Source organism: Carcharodon carcharias, chromosome 2, assembly GCF_017639515.1.
Source record: "Carcharodon carcharias isolate sCarCar2 chromosome 2, sCarCar2.pri, whole genome shotgun sequence".
NCBI classification, from domain to species: domain Eukaryota; kingdom Metazoa; phylum Chordata; class Chondrichthyes; order Lamniformes; family Lamnidae; genus Carcharodon; species Carcharodon carcharias.
Genome location: NC_054468.1, coordinates 133031331 through 133045163, shown reverse-complemented (window position 1 = coordinate 133045163; position 13833 = coordinate 133031331). Strand labels below are relative to the sequence as shown.

Below are 13833 nucleotides of genomic sequence, written 5' to 3'. Positions count from 1 at the left end.
AGGGGGAGGTGGAGGGGGAAGGGGAGGAGGGGGAGGGGGAAGGGGGCGGAGGGGGAGGAGGGGGAGGAGGGGGAAGGGGGGAGGAGGGGGGAAGGGGGAGGAGGCGGGAGAAGGGGTGGAGGAGGGGGAAGGGGGGAGGGGGGGAGGAGGAGGAGGGGGGAGGAGGAGGGGAGGAGGGGGGTAGGGGAGGAGGGGGGAAGGGGAGGAGAGGAGGGGGGAAGGGGAGGAGAGGAGGGGGGAAGGGGAGGAGAGGAGGGGGGAAGGGGAGGAGAGGGGGGAGGGGGAGAGGGGGGAGGGGGGGAGAGGGGGGAGGGGGGGAGGGGGGGAGAGGGGGGAGGGGGGAGGAGGGGGAAGGGGGGGAGGAGGAAGGGGGGAGGGGGAGGGGGAGGGGGAGGAGGAAGGGGGAGGGAAGGAGGGGGAGGGGAAGGGGGGGAGGGGGAGGGGAAGGGGGGAGGGGGAAGGGGGGGAGGGGGAGGGGGAAGGGTGGGAGGGGGAGGAGGGGGAAGGGGGGAGGGGGAGGAGGGAGGGGGAGGAGGGGGAAGGGGGGAGGGGGAGGAGGGGGAAGGGGGGAGGGGGAGGAGGGGGAAGGGGGGAGGGGGAGGAGGGGGAAGGGGAAGGGGGAAGGGGGAAGGGGGAGGAGGGGGAAGGGGGAGGAGGGGGAAGGGGGGAGGGGGAGGGGGGGAGGGGGAAGGGGGGAGGGGGAAGGGGGGAAGGGGAAGGGGGGGAGGAGGAAGGGGGGAGGGGGGAGGGGGAGGGGGAGGGGGAGGAGGGGGGAGGGGGAGGGGGAGGGGGAGGGGGGGAGGGGGAGGAGGGGGAAGGGGGGAGGAGGGAGGAGGGGGAAGGGGGGAGGGGGAGGAGGGGGAAGGGGGGAGGGGGAGGAGGGGGAAGGGGGGAGGGGGAGGAGGGGGAAGGGTGGAGGGGGAGGAGGGGGGAGGGGCAGGAGGAGGGGGAGGGAGGGGGAGGAGGGGGAGGGGAGGAGGGGAGGAGGGAGGAGGGAGGGAGGGAGGAGGAGGGGAGGAGGGAGGAGGGGGAGGAGGAGAGGGAGGGAGGGAGGAGGGAGGAGGGAGGGAGGGAGGAGGGGGGAGGGAGGAGGGGGAGGGGGAGGAGGAGGGAGGAGAGGGAGGAGAGGGAGGAGGGAGGAGGGGGGAGGGAGGAGGGAGGAGGGGGGAGGGAGGAGGGGGAGGGGGGGCAGGGAGGAGGGGGAGGAGGAGGGAGGAGGGGGAAGGGGGGGAGGAGGGGGAAGGGGGGAGGGGGAGGAGGGGGAAGGGGGGAGGGGGAGGAGGGGAAGGGGGGAGGGGGAGGAGGGGGAAGGGGGGAGGGAGGGGGGGGAGGGGGAGGGAGGGGGGAGGGGCAGGAGGAGGGGGAGGGAGGGGGGCAGGAGGAGGAGGAGGAGGGAGGAGGAGGGAGGAGGGAGGAGGAGGGAGGAGGGAGGAGGGAGGAGGGGAGGAGGAGGAGAGGGAGGAGGGAGGAGGGGGGAGGGAGGAGAGGGAGGAGGGGGAGGAGGAGGAGAGGGAGGAGGGAGGAGGGAGGAGGGGGGAGGGAGGAGAGGGAAGAGGGAGGAGGGGGGAGGGAGGAGAGGGAGGAGGGGAGAGGGAGGAGGGAGGAGGGGGGAGGGAGGAGAGGGAGGAGGGAGGAGGGGGAGGGGGAGGGGAGGAGGAGGGAGGAGGGGGGAGGGAGGAGGGAGGAGGGGGGAGGGGAGGAGGGGGAGGGGGAGGAGGAGGGAAGGGGGTGAGGGTGGAGGAGGGGGAGGGGGGAGGAGGAGGGGAAGGGGGAGGAGGGGGAAGGAGGGGAGGAGGGGGAAGGGGAGAGGGTGGAGGAGGGGGAAGGGGGGAGGGGGAAGGGGGGGAAGGGGGTAGGAGGGGGAAGGGGGGAGGGGGAAGGGGGGAGGAGGGAGGGGGGAGGGGGGGAGGGGCAGGGGGAGGGAGGTGCAGGAGGGGAGGGAGGAGGGGGGAGGAGGAGGAGGGAGGGGCAGGAGGAGGGAGGGGGAGGAGGAGGGAGGGGGGCAGGGAGGGGGGATGGAGGGGAGGGAGGGGAGGGGGAGGGGAGGGAGGGGAGGGGGAGGGGAGGGAGGGGAGGGGGGAGGGGAGGGGGAGGAGGGGCGAGGGGAGGGGGAGAGGTGAGGGGGAAGAGGAGGAGAGGAGGAGGAGGAGAGGGGAGGAGGGCAGGAGGAGGAGGGGAGGGAGGGGAGGGAGGAGGGAGGAGGAGAGGGGAGGAGAGGAGGAGGGGAGGAGGGGGAGTGGGAGGGGGAGTAGGAGGAGGGGGAGTAGGAGGGGAGGGGATGGGGCAGGAGGGGAGGGGCAGGAGGGGAGGGGCAGGGGCTAGGGGCGGGAGTGGGGAGGGGAGGGGAGGGGAGGGGGTGCGGGGGAGAACCTGGAAAATTTGCCTAGCTCAGAGCTAGAAGAAGAAATCTACAGTAACCATCATAGGGAAAAGCAGCTCAGCTAGGAAATAGGCAGGGAGAGATAGTCTTCCAGGAGCTGTGCAGGAGTTGTGGGAGCAGCCTGGGAGAAAGCAGTATGAGTCTGACACAAGGCCAGGACAAGGAGCTTAGAGGCCATTAGGAACCAGAAGTGACCCTGATTTTTAAATCAATAAGCATGAATGCAGTGAGACCCAAGCTGGAGCTGAGAAGTCCATAGTTATGGGGTTTTGAAGAAAAGTTGGAGGCTTGCTCAGCCAAAAGCTAACAGAAGGATCCTCATGAAATCTCATATCTCGGAGAATAGTTGGAACACTGAAGAGAAATCAAAGTGAATTCCGGAGAGTTGTGGCATACTTGGTTTGGTTCTAGAAGGAGAATTGAATGAACTGCAAAATCTTGTAACGTGTAAAGAGTACAAATGCAGTTCCCCTTTTTACATCCTAATTCCAAGAGTTCCCAAGAGTTCTCTTTCTTGAGAAACGACAGTGTTGTTAGGAGTGCTTGTTTTGTTTAATGTTTTTATATAAAGTTTGTTTTTGTTTAAAAAATTGAAATTTTATGTTGCAGTTCTTCAAGTTAATCACTGGATGTTAGAATTTCTTTTTAAGCATTAATGGTCTCTATGAAGATCGTAAAACTAATATCCCTTTCCTGCAGCAAAGTTAAAGATGCTTATATATACTGCAAATATAAAAAATATAAAAACAAAAAACTGTGGATGCTGGAAATCCGAAACAAAAACAGAATTACCTGGAAAAACTCAGCAGGTCTGGCAGCATCGGCGGAGAAGAAAAGAATTGACGTTTCGAGTCCTCATGACCCTTAAACAGAATTAGAACTAAATGTAAGTTGTGCTCCAGTTTCATTTTCACACTATGTTTCCTACATTACAAAGGAGATTACACTTCAATAGTGCTTAGTTGTTTTATGGTTGTGAAACCTGCTTTATAACTGCAAGCTCGGAAAAGAAGGAAAGATAGAAACCAATTTGCGCACCAAGGTTCCCCAAACAGCAATGTGATAATGAGAGCTAAGGATACCGCATGGAGAATTCTTCCATTCTACTAACTAGTGCCCTTGGATATTTTACATCCACTACAGAAAGCTGATGGCGCCTTAGTTTATTGTCTCTCGTGAAACAGATTTATTCATGAAAACCAAGTCCCTACCCACTTTATAAGTGAGAACCAAATATATCATGTTATGTGTGCTTTGCTCAAGGACAGGTCATTGGCTCATTGTCTGCTGATGCTTCGTCCTGAGCTGTTTTCTTTCGTCAGTGGTGGTTTGCCATTGCCTTCCACTATAAAGGGCAGGGCCAGGAGGTATGTTCCGAGTTTACTTCAACCAGAACGGTAATTGAACCTGCACTGTTGATGTTATTCTGAACCACACGATAGCTATCTAGCGACTTGAGCTAATCAGTCCCCTAGTCTAATACATAACGTCCCAGATCTTCTGATCAGGGATGGAACCCCTGTTTCCGACCTTGATCAGATAAAAAAAACTACCCACTCACCTTCCTCTGATTTTTCTGGGCAATCTTCCAATGGAGGATCCTGCAAAACTCACAGCACAGGAATCCTCAGAGGGAACTGTGGAGAGAATTTGCTCCTTTTTATGGCACTAGCTGCCATATTCAGATAAGAGTTTACATGTTCCAAAGCTTCTCAGTGTGTTAGTAAACAAGCGTATGGATGAATGTGCAGGTGTGCAAGTGGATAAGGGTGGGTGAGAAAAGTGGGTAAGGGGGTAGAATGGAGGTGGAGTATTGTGGCAACTGGGTGGGGTGGTCGGTCGGTAAGGTGGTGGTCAGATCAGGGGTCAGTGGGCTAGGCAGGTCAGATCAGGTGGAGTTGGGGTGGGGTTGTTGGAGAGGTCCAGAGGAGAGGGGCTGGCAGTTGGATTCAGTTGTTCTAGGTAGCTGGAATAAGACTTTTCTGGGTAACTATTCAGTCCCAGAACTGTCCAACTCAGAGGTGGAGACTTTTTCGGGGGATCCCTGGGAGCAGGGGAATTGCCCAGAGGAAGTTCAAACTTCTGACGGGTAATTCCCACGTAATCGGCACGTCAGGTCTTCCAAGGGTCCCGATGAGGATCTCTCTGGAGACGGGAGATTCGTATTATAAAATTTCGGAAGACACGTTCCTCCAAGCCAGCAGGGGTTGCAATCAGGAAAGGGGAGTTTCAGGAGGCTGGGATTGTAGAGCTTGCCGCGTTCCTGTATTGGGCGGGAGGTGGGTGAGGGGAGGCTGGCTTGTGGTTGATGGAGTTCAGAGGTGAGAACCTCGGTTTGATTGAATGGTGAGCGACGCTTGCCCGCTACATTGTAACAAAGTGGCGGAGTATCAGCTCGCCAGCTTCACTGCGATACCGACCCAGACTCAATATACACAGGATACAATGGAACCATGAACTTCATTGCTTCTTATTACGAAGGAGATGAGAGAGGGTTTTGGGGAAGAAGATAACGTGAAGTGAGAACAGGGGAAAAAAACGGTAAGAATTTTTTTTTAAATCCACTTTTTATTTTTCTCACTCTGCTGCAGTTTGCATCTTAAAACACGAATAACTTTTATAATATGAGCTTTATATTATATTTAGCGCTAAGCGAGTCGATTCGGTTCCCATGGTGAAGCGTTGTCTGTCCCTCCCACACTGTCCGAAAAGGACTTTAAGGAAGCTTTTTTCCTGATCGCCGGGTATGTCCTTGAAAACCTTTGCTTGATTTTTTGTTAAAGAATGTTAACTTTTCGGGTGCTACATTTAACGATCATTAAAACTCACCAATTTCCTGCGCTCTCATTCTTTTGGGTCTTTAATGGTGGGCAATGAATGTCCTATTATCCAAGCAAAAAAAAATCAATTTACCTTTGTGTGCAACACTTCAAAGCACTTGGGTTTGTTCCAGCCGAACAGGAATCCAGAAAAGGGCAGACCATAGATGCGCTGTAACGCGTCCCTCAGTTAATCTCTGTATTTTGCTGGGCGAGTTGCCATTATTCCTTAAATTTGAAGTTCTGTCTGTTAGATTTTTAAAAAAAATAATACTTGAGGCTTATTTTTTCTACAATTACTGATCCAATGGTCAAATATCACAATGGATTCGAGTCCCTCTTCTCAAAGAAAAAGCAATGCTGTACCCCCATTACCTTCCAGGCTGGATTTATACCGCACTCGATGCCAGTTCTAATTGGAGTGAGATGACCTTCCATGGAAGGGTTTCTTTTTGTTTTTCGTGTTCTCCCCTAGTCTCCTGAATTATAGTGCCACTTTTGTCTGGATGTGACACCCAAAAAACCTATGAAGCATTTATATAACAGTGGCAGTACAACTGCATCTGTCTACAGTATAACTTGAGTTTGACAAATTCATGCAATGTGTGTGGCTTGGAGGGGAGCATACAACCATATGAATCAGAAGCAGCAGTACGCCATTTGGTCCTTCGAGCTTGCTCTGCCATTCAATAAGATCCTGGCTGATCTGACTGTGGTCTGAAATCCACATTCCTGCCACATCCCTGATACCCTTTGACTCCTTTGTTAGTCAAGAACCTACCTACCGCTGCCTTAAAAATATTAAATGAACCTGTCTCTACTGTTCTCTGGGGAAGAAAGTTCCAAAGACTAACCACTCAGAGAAAAATTCTCCTCATCGCAGTCTTAAATGGGAGATCCCTTATTTTTAAACTGCCACCAAGTTCTAGTCTCTCCCACAAGGGGAAACATCCTTTCAGCATCCATCCTGTCAAGTTACCTCAGGGTCTTATATGTTTCAGTAAGATTGCTCCTCATTCTTCTGAACTCCAGTGGACATAGGCTCAGCCTGTGCAGCATTTCTTCATAAGATAAACCCCCATTCCAGGTATCAATTGAGTGAACTTTTCTCTGAACTGCTTATAATGCATTTATATCCTTTCTTACACGAAGAGACCAAAACTGTACACACACTCCAGATGTAGTCTTGCCAACGCCCTGTACAACTGTAGCAAAACATTCTTATCACTATACTTCATCCCCCTTGCAATAAATGACAACTTTCTATTTGCCTTCCTAATCACTTGCTGTATGTAATACTAACTTTTTGTGATTCATATACCAGGACACCCAGATCAGATCCCTCTGCACCTCAATCTGCACTCCTTCTTAAATAATACACTGCTTTTCTATTTTTCCTGCCAAAGTGAACAAGTTCACATTTTCCACATTATACCCCATCTGCCAAATTTTTGCCCACTCACTTAGCTATTTATCTCCCTTTGCAGGCTCCTTATGTCCTCTTCATAACTTACTTTCCTATCTATCTTTGTGTCATCAGCAAATTTAGCAACTATACATTCAGTCCCTTCTTCCAAATCTTTGATATAAATTGTAAATAATTGAGGCCCCAGCACAGATCCCTGTGGCACTCCACTCGTCACATCTTGCCAACCTGAAAATGACCCATTTGTGACTACTCTCTGTTTCCTGTTAGCTAACAAATCCTCTGTCCATGCTAATATGTTACCCCCTACACCATGAGCTCTTATTTTGTGTAGTAACCTTTTGATTTGGCACTTTGTCAAATGCCTTCTGGAAATCTAAGAACAGCAGATCCACAGGTTCCACTGTATCCATGTTGTTTGTTGCTTCCTCAAAGAGCTCCAATAAATTAGTCAAACGTGATTTCCCTTTCACAATCATGTTGACTCTGTCTGATTGCATTGAGATTTTTTAAGTGCCCTGCTATGACCCCCTTAATAATAAATTCTAGCATTTTCCCAATGACAGACGTTAAGCTAACTGGCTTGTAGTTTCCTGCTTTCTGTCTCCATTCTTTCTTAAATAGGGGAATCACATTTACTATTTTCCAATCTTGCGGGACGGTTGCAGAATCTAGTGAGTTTTGGAAAATTAAAGCCAGTGCATCTGTCTCAGTAGCCACTTCCTTTAAGAGCTTAGGATGAAGTCCATCAGGACTTGGGGACTTGTCAGCCTTTAGTTGTAATAATTTTCTCAGTACTCTTTCTGTGATTGTTTTAAGTTCTCCTCTCCCTTTCACCTCCTGATTCACATTTATTTCTGGGATGTTATTTGTATCCTCTTCAGTGAAGACAGACGCAAAATATCCGTTCAGTCTGTCTGCCATTTTTCCATTACTAATTCCCAGATTCACTCTCTAGAGGACCAATGCTCACTTTACTTTTTTTATCTGTTCAAATACCTGTAGAAACTCTTACTAGCTGTTTTTATGTTTCTAGTTACACACTCGAGTGCAAAATGTAATGTTAAATAATGTTAATGTTAAATAATCCATTTGCCAAAGTTTGTAAAAGAATTCTCATGGCACTGTACATGACCATACTTGTCGCTGTACTGACATGCTGGCAAAACACCACACATTTCAAAGGAATGTTTTATTTCTGTAATTTCTTTAGCGGGCCATTTAGTCATGGAACAATGGGCATTCTTCCAACTATCTTTAAAAGTATTCTGATACCAAGATTGCTTTTCCTGCAGATTATGGAATCAGCTTTATGTTTTAGTTTGATTTATGTTCCCCCTTTTGTGTTCACTGTATACAGCCACTGACTAGGACTATACAAGTAATTTATTATGATCTAAGGTTAGGTTAAGAAACATTTGTGCATCATTTTTTCTTAGCCTCTTTAATTTTCTTTCCCCAATTATGCCTCTGGTGTTAAAGTAATTTAGAGTCTTGGAGAAATGTATGATTTTTTTTCAGAGAATGAAATGTCAAGCAAGAAAAATAATAAGTTATAGAGAATAACAGAGAATCTTGACCCATGTCTCAAAATACTTTAGGACTTCCAACACAAATCTGAATACCTGTAAACTTCTGAACATCAGGATTTGATTGATTTTAAATTAGATGTCTATTTGTCAAAGTTTTAACAAAGGCTTCTGATACTTTGATGGATGAATGGACATGGCACTGTAATAGTTTACAGTAATATTAGTCATCTAATAGCTAAAGAACCAAATTGAAAGCAGCTGTTGAAATTTTCAATTTTTGTATTGATTTTGGAGTTATATTATAACTTACAACTAAAATGGTACTACAGTATTGGCAGCAGTTGTACACCAGGAAAGTTGAGACAATACCTGTGTTTGGTGAGCTGATCCAAGTTGTATTAAAATTCTCATTCTTGTGTTCAAATTCCTCCATAGCCTTGCCACTCCCTATATCTGTAACCTTCCCTCCAGCACAACCACTCTCCAACTCTGGCCTCTTGTGCAGACTCCACTTCATTCACCCCACAATTGGTGACTGTGCCTTCAGTCTAGGTCAGTGCTTCTCGAGCTTTACTTAATTGCACGCTCCCCTCCAGATCTACCAATTGCCTGCGTACCCCTCCCAGCATACACATTTAATATTTTAACAACGTTAATGCCTAAGTCTTGAACAAATTATAATACAGGTATGCAACTAAATCAATAGCTTAGTGGTACTAATTGCCATTAATGTGATGGATGAGGTTTTTTGTTTGAGCATAGGTGCATTAGGGTAGAAATTTGTGATGGGCTGGGTCGTGAAATGGTTGGTGTCAGATGTGCCGCTGATTACATGCAGTGACTGTTATTCAGTTCTATTTGTGCAGGGTGAGTTTCTACCCCATAATGGTGTGTTAGGTGATAGTTTGAGTCATAAGTTGTCCAATAAATTGGTCGCTGAAGCATAATGGCACATTTTGTGTGAAGCACCGTTGGGTGAACTAACCTTTGGTTAGCTCTTTGTCACTGTCAATTATCCACCCCCAAGTATCCCCCCTCCTCACTTCATTCAGTCGCAGTTTTTTGAAGTGTTGTCAATGATCTGACTATGGGAATATTCTCTCAATGTCAGCTGTCACTAAACGCCATGCTGTAAAAATAGATAAAGATGAAAGTGGCAGCTATAAACTCTGCTCCTTTACAATCATACAATACAGAAGAAGACCATACAAAAGTCCTTGCTATTTATATATAACAAAAAAAGCAATGATTGCAATATTAAGCCTTGGGGGGCCCAAAGCATCCTTGACTCTCATCAGAAAAACATTCACCACTACTCTGTGGCTTCTGCTTCTTAGCCAATTTTGTACCAAAGTTATAACGATCCCTTTAACCCTGAGCGCTTCTATTTTCTGAATAAGTCTGTTATGTATTACTTTTATTAAATGTACTTTGAAAGTCCATGGAATAGAGACGTGTGAGGTGGCACAAAACGGGCAGGGTCAGATTGGGCCAGCAGCCCATTATGCACAGCACCTGATATTCAGTTGCATTGCAGTCAACGGAATTAAATATCAAGGCCTGCGTAGAATGTATGCCTCTTTGGTACCGTGTGTTTTGTGCTACCGCCTGAAACATATTTCTAGCCCCACTTGCACAACATCTATAGCACTACCTTCATCAATCCTCACTGCTAATTCATCAAAGAATTCAGTCACGTTAGTCAGACATGACTTGCTTTGAACAATTCCCTGCTGGTATCCCTTATTAACCTGTGCTTCTCCACCACTGATTTTGGCCCCCTTTCCAGCCACTCAGACTAAAGTAAACTATGTGAATCCTTACCATTCTATTTGATACCGACCTGAATTTTAAACTTCAGAACCTAACTATCACCAACACCACATATTTTCATTTATAGCTGAAAGTTTTATCCATTCTTTGTTATCTATAGCCTTGATTATTTCAATGCCCTCCCATCCTCCAAAAAAATGCCACTTGTCCAAATAACAGCAACCTGGATCCTGTTCTGTAGTAAGCCCCATTCACCCATAATTTGCCTAACTAGTCCGTGTTGCCCAACATATTAAATTTAAGTTACTGATTTCTGTAAAATTCTTTCATGGCATTGCTGAATCCTATCTCTACAACGTCTTCCAAGTCTTGTATTTTCTTCGTTCTCTGATTTTATTATTTTTTAATAACGACTTCCTCCCTTAACTTCACCAGCAGTGCTTTCTTTTTTGGCATTAGCTCCACTCTCTGCCTAACCTCCTTCTCATGTCCACCAGTCTCCACTCCTGTGAAAGTCTTCTCAAATCCCATCTATTTGATCATCCATTGCCAATCCCTCCCTCGATGACACACAAGTCTTTTGCTTCCAACTTCTAGTTGTGAAGATTTTTGGGACTATTTTTTATGTTAAAGGTGTTATATGGAGGCAAACTACTGTTTAAACTGGCTATTCAGACTTTTTTTGTTCTTTCTGTACACAAATCAATTGAACCTTTTCCATCAAGTCAATGCTCCTTTAATTATTGGCACCATCAGGCAAACATTTATATGAAATGTAAATGATATATTTTATTAATGGACCATTAAGGATGTGCAGATTTTCTGATTCTATGATATTGAGAGTTCAACTTCTTTTAAGAAACAGAATTTTGAAAACTCTGAATTTCTAACCTAAATTGGTGAATTTTTCAGCAGTCTCCCAGCCCGCACCATATGGTCTAAGAAACAGCCAGCCTTGCTGGCTCTGTCTAGTGCTTTTGTGTGGGATCCTGGAAGAACCAAGCTTCTTTCTAGGTGCAGAGACTCTCCACAGGGTGACCAACATACTCATCAATCCCCAGAGGAGTTAGCCCAGAGACATGGGGTTTCCTGGAGCCCATGATTGGTGGATTAAGGTCAGTGGACTGGAGCAGTTGTCCCACTCACTCCACGGAAGTCCATTTCCAGCCAGGTGTCCCATGCTCTCAAGCAACTACTGACAGTCAGTGTGTTGTCTTGCTTCTCTAGGCAAAAGGCTAGGTAAGTGTGGGGAAAGGTCTCTTCTGCCCAAGTGATACAATGCTTCAGGTGACCCTGCCCGCTCAAAGTAGTTTGGAAGTGGACAGGTCCTCTGTGGTGACCTCTGACCTGTGCTAGGAAGCTCACATCGATGGCTGGGGATCACTGGTGACCAAATGGCACAGAAACCTGCCTTCTTGGGTCAAATCCACCAGCCTATTCCTGTGCTATGCTACATGCCCTTGTATTTGAGAAAAATGCAACTGACACACCAAACGTCCACAGGAAGTATTCTAAATTTTCAGATCTTTATACACACATGCATTGAAAAATTAATGAACTTACAAAAAAATGAGGAAAAAAGTTGGGTAAATGTTTGCATTGGGCCTTAAATCCACCACTAGACAATTTCTCCTGCATATTCTCACAGGGTGGCTTAGGTCCTAAGTTCTGGTATTCGCTCCCTAAACATTTCTGCCTAACCACCTGCTTTAAGGTGCTTCTTAAAACTTAAATCTTTGACCAAGGTTTTGCATGTACTAATGTATCCTCTAACTTGGTGTTCAATTTTTGTCTGATTACGTTCTTGTGAAGACTCTTGGGATGTTTTAATATGTGAAAAGTGCAATATAAATGTAAGTTGTTGTTTTTTGTTGTCTTTTGTTTGTGCTTAATTTGACCTTAGCTGGAGGTTGTAACGATTGAGCTCAGGGTATTACAGAGGAGCAAATGGAACTAGAGCTCCTGATCACAATTATTACCCACTGTTTGACTTGAGTATGTGAATGTTTGTTAAGATGGGATTGGGCTTATCTTGCTGGACACGCGTGGCCAAATAGTTTTCTGATACTTGTCAAGGCAAAAAGATGAACAGTCCTCTTGGCCAGAAATAGTATATGAGGTTTTGTAGAGGTTTTGAGAAGCATGAAAGTCACTTGACACACGAGCAAAGAGTAAGAAAATTGCTTGACACAAGTTGTATGCTGAAGTGACAAATTGAAAACTGAGTTGTGAGTTCTTGTGAAATGACTGCAGAAAGCGCATTTCAAAGAAGAACTAGCTAATGCTAGAAAAAAGATAAGCTTGCCTTTAGAAACTTTTATGACTTCAGGACGTCTGAGTGCTTTACAGTCAATGAAGCGTAGTCACTGTTTTCAAATAGGAAGTGCAGCCGCCAATTTGCCCCACAAACAGTAGTTAATTAAATGTCCAGATAATCTTTTCTTTTTAAAATGATATTGGTTGAGAGAGAAATTTTAGTCAGGGCATGAGGTGAAAGCTTTTTTAAAAAAATTATTCATTCATGGGATGTGGGCTTCGCTGGCTGGGCCAGCATTTATTCCCCATCCCTAATTGCCCTTAAGAAGGTGGTGGTGAGCTGCCTTCTTGAACTGCTGCAGTACATGTGGTGTAGGTACACCCACAGTGTTGTTAGGAAGGGAGTTCCAGAATTTTGATCCAGTGACAGTGAAGGAACGGCGATATGTTTGCAAGTCAGGATGGTGAGTGGCTAGGAGGGGAATTTCCAGGTGGTGGTGTTCCCATCTATCTGTTGCCCTTGTCCTTCTAGATGGTAGTGGTCATGGGTTTGGAAGGTGCTGTCGAAGGAGCCTTGGTGAATTTCTGCAGTGCATCTTGTAGATGGTACACACTGCTGCTACTGTGCATCGGTGGTGGAGGGAGTGAGTGTTTGTGGATGTGGCGCCAATCAGATGGGTGGGTTGCTTTGTCCAGGATGGTGTCAAGCTTTTGTAGTGTTGTGGGGGCTGCACTCATCCAGGCAAGTGGGGAGTATTCCATAACACTCCTGATTTGTGCCTTGTAGATGGTGGACAGGCTTTGAGGAGTCAGGTTGTGGGTTATTCGTCGCACGATTCCTAGCCTCTGACTTGCTCTTCTTGGAAAGGCACAGTGGAATCTTTTGTCTACCTGAGGCAGCAGACTGGTTTAATATCATCTGAAACAATGCACCACTCCCTCAATACTGAACTGCAGTGTTAACCTAGATTTTAGACCTACTACCTCATGACTCAGGTAAGAGTGCTACTGCTGGGCCACAGCTTGGCACTTTAAAAACGACTAAAGGATTTGTACTCATGGAAATGTAGGGCCATGAATTAGTTTGCGTTGTTGTCAATGGCGGTCCTGTAATTTGAGGATGATGTCTACTTAGGTTTGCATGTTTCTGCCATGGGTCTTCATGTGACTGAACAGGCCAATTCTCAATCCTTAGGTTTTTTTGGAAAAGGACCCCTCCCACTTTGGGAATTCCTATCCTATGTGCACCCCCATTTTAGGAAACACTGTTTTTGCACAATCAATGTTTGTGCAGAAACAACTGCTTCAGTATGTTTTGTCATGATTGCTGTTTTCTTCTGTTCCTTTGCACTTGTAGGTCTTAATCTGAAGCTTAATCATATCATCGGAAGTGGTAGGCTGGAAAGTTTTTCGGACTTGCTTCTCCTTCAGTGGTAGTGCAGTGGAAAGGTGCAGATCCAAAGAATTTCCTGTCCTGCCTGATAACCTCCTCTTCCCCCAGTTTGGGAAACTGCACAATTCCATTTGTTGTTTCTACTTTTATTTAAAAAAAGCAATGTATTTATTTAAATATATCTCTTGTTTTTCGATCTTTTTTTTCCCCCCAGTGGAAGATAATTCCAATACTTTCCTTTTGAACTCTGGTCA

General features: G+C 47.0%; 1 protein-coding gene across 5 annotated transcripts in view; it reads left to right on the top strand.

Annotated features, from left to right (window-relative positions):
• Positions 1–4574: 4574 nt before the first annotated feature.
• The window catches only part of ninl (ninein-like), a 113508-nt gene continuing 104249 nt past the window's right edge, over positions 4575–13833 (top strand). For 4 of the 5 annotated variants that reach the window (XM_041176992.1, XM_041176975.1, XM_041176983.1 and 1 more), the window contains exon 1: positions 4575–4921. The gene's annotated coding sequence lies outside the window, so the exon portion shown is untranslated. Of the gene's footprint in view, positions 4922–13085; positions 13183–13833 lie in introns of those variants that run through there. The other variant, XM_041176967.1, reaches the window with a different exon arrangement.